Genomic DNA, 2,565 nt, shown 5'->3' on the forward strand with positions numbered 1-2,565 from the left:
GAAAGGTTTAATGTTTGAATCATATCTTTTCTTGTTAGGCAAGTCATTAATTTTTAAAATCAAATCTTTTTAAAATTGTTTTCAAATCATATCTTCTCAATCACATCTTTTTAAAACCAATCATATCTTCTCAACCACATCTTTTTCAAAATAGTTTTCAATCAAATCTTTTTAATTTCTAATTTCAAAATCTTTTTCAAAAATCACTTTACTTCTTTCCCACTTTTGCTTTCGAAAATCAATTAGTGTTTTTCAAAAATGTTTTCAAAATATTTTAATTAATTTTCGAAAAATTACTCCCCTCCTTCTCACATCCTTCTATTTATGGAGTACCACTCCTTCTTAATGCACAATTCGAACCCTATCTAAGTAAAGTTCGAATTCTTCTTCTCCTTCTTCTTTCTATTTCTCTTTTCCTCTGACACCTCAAGGAATCTCTATACTGTGACATAGAGGACTCCACATTTTCTTGTTCTCTTCTCTTTCATATGAGCAGGAGCAGAGACAAAGGCATTCTTGTTGAAGCTGACCCTGAACCCGAAAGGACCTTGAAGAGAAAACTAAGAGAAGCCAAAGCACAACTCTCTTTAGAGGACCTGACCGAATTCTTCAAAGAAGAAGAAGACATGGCAGCCGAAAACAACAATAATGCAAACAATGCAAGGAAGGTGCTGGGTGATTTTACTGCACCTACTCCTGATTTTTATGGGAGAAGCATCTCTATCCCTGCCATTGGAGCAAACAACTTTGAGCTTAAACCTCAATTAGTTTCTCTAATGCAACAGAATTGCAAGTTCCATGGACTTCCAATGGAAGATCCTCATCAGTTCTTAGCTGAATTCTTGCAAATCTGTGACACAGTCAAGACTAATGGGGTAGACCCTGAGGTCTATAGACTGATGCTATTCCCTTTTGCTGTGAGAGACAGAGCTAGGATATGGTTGGACTCTCAACCTAAGGAAAGCCTAGACTCTTGGGAAAAGCTAGTCAATGCCTTCTTGGCAAAGTTCTTTCCACCTCAAAGATGGAGCAAGCTTAGAGTGGAAGTCCAAACTTTCAGACAGAAGGATGGAGAATCCCTCTATGAAGCTTGGGAAAGATACAAACAATTAATCAGAAAATGTCCTTCTGACATGCTTTCTGAATGGAGCATCATAGGTATTTTCTATGATGGTCTCTCTGAACTATCCAAGATGTCTTTGGATAGCTCTGCTGGAGGATCTCTTCATCTGAAGAAGACGCCTACAGAGGCTCAAGAGCTCATTGAAATGGTTGCAAATAACCAATTCATGTACACTTCTGAAAGGAATCCTGTGAACAATGGGACAAGTCAGAAGAAAGGAGTTCTTGAGATTGATGCTCTGAATGCCATATTGGCTCAGAACAAGATATTGACTCAACAAGTCAATTTGATTTCTCAAAGTCTGTCTGGAATGCAAAATGCACCAAGCAGTACTAAGGAGGCTTCATCTGAGGAAGAAGCTTATGATCCTGAGAACCCTTCAATGGAAGAGGTGAATTACCTAGGAGAACCCTATGGTAACACCTATAATTCTTCATGGAGAAATCACCCAAATCTCTCATGGAAGAATCAAGAGAGACCTCAACAAGGTTTCAATAATAATGGTGGAAGAAACAGGTTTAACAATGGCAAACCTTTTCCATCATCTTCTCAGCAACAGACAGAGAATTCTAAGCAGAACCCCTCTGACTTAGCAACCATGGTCTCTGATCTAATCAAAACCACTCAAAGTTTCATGACTGAAACGAGGTCTTCCATTAGGAATTTGGAAGGACAAGTGGGACAGCTGAGCAAGAAAGTTACTGAACTCCCTCCAAGTACTCTTCCAAGCAACACAGAAGAAAATCCAAAAGGAGAGTGCAAAGCCATCAATATGGCCGAATTTGGAGAGGAAGGGGAGGAAGTGAACGCCACTGAGGAAGACCTCAATGGGCGTGCACTAGCCTCCAATGAGTTCCCCAATGAGGAACCATGGGAATCTGGGGCTCAAAATGAGACCATAGAGATTCCATTGGACTTACTTCTGCCTTTCATGAGCTCTGATGAGTATTCTTCCTCTGAAGAGGATGAGTATGTCACTGAAGAGCAAGTTGCTAAATACCTTGGAGCAATCATGAAGCTAAATGACAAGTTATTTGGAAATGAGACTTGGAAGGATGAACCTCCTTTGCTCACCAAAGAACTGGATGACTTGTCTAGGCAGAAATTACCTCAAAAGAGACAAGACCCTGGGAAGTTTTCCATACCTTGTACCATAGGCACCATGACCTTCAAGAAGGCTCTGTGTGACTTAGGGTCAAGTGTAAACCTCATGCCTCTCTCAGTAATGGAGAAGCTAAGGATCTTTGAGGTACAAGCTGCAAAAATCTCACTAAAGATGGCAGACAACTCAAGAAAACAAGCTTATGGACTTGTAGAGAATGTTCTGGTTAAGATTGAAGACCATTACATCCCTACTGATTTCATAGTCCTAGAGACTGGGAAATGCATGGATGAAACCATCATCCTTGGCAGACCTTTCTTAGCCACAGCAAAGGCTGTGA

The 2,565-nt window shown here is 40.0% G+C and overlaps 1 non-coding gene across 1 annotated transcript; it reads right to left on the reverse strand.

Annotated features, from left to right (window-relative positions):
* Positions 1-1,031: 1,031 nt before the first annotated feature.
* On the reverse strand, positions 1,032-1,139 carry LOC130952899 (small nucleolar RNA R71). Its single transcript, XR_009075073.1, has one exon. It is a non-coding gene; the product is annotated as a small nucleolar RNA R71 (small nucleolar RNA).
* Positions 1,140-2,565: the final 1,426 nt, after the last annotated feature.

Source organism: Arachis stenosperma, chromosome 9 (genome assembly GCF_014773155.1).
Source record: "Arachis stenosperma cultivar V10309 chromosome 9, arast.V10309.gnm1.PFL2, whole genome shotgun sequence".
Classification (NCBI taxonomy): Eukaryota; Viridiplantae; Streptophyta; class Magnoliopsida; order Fabales; family Fabaceae; genus Arachis; species Arachis stenosperma.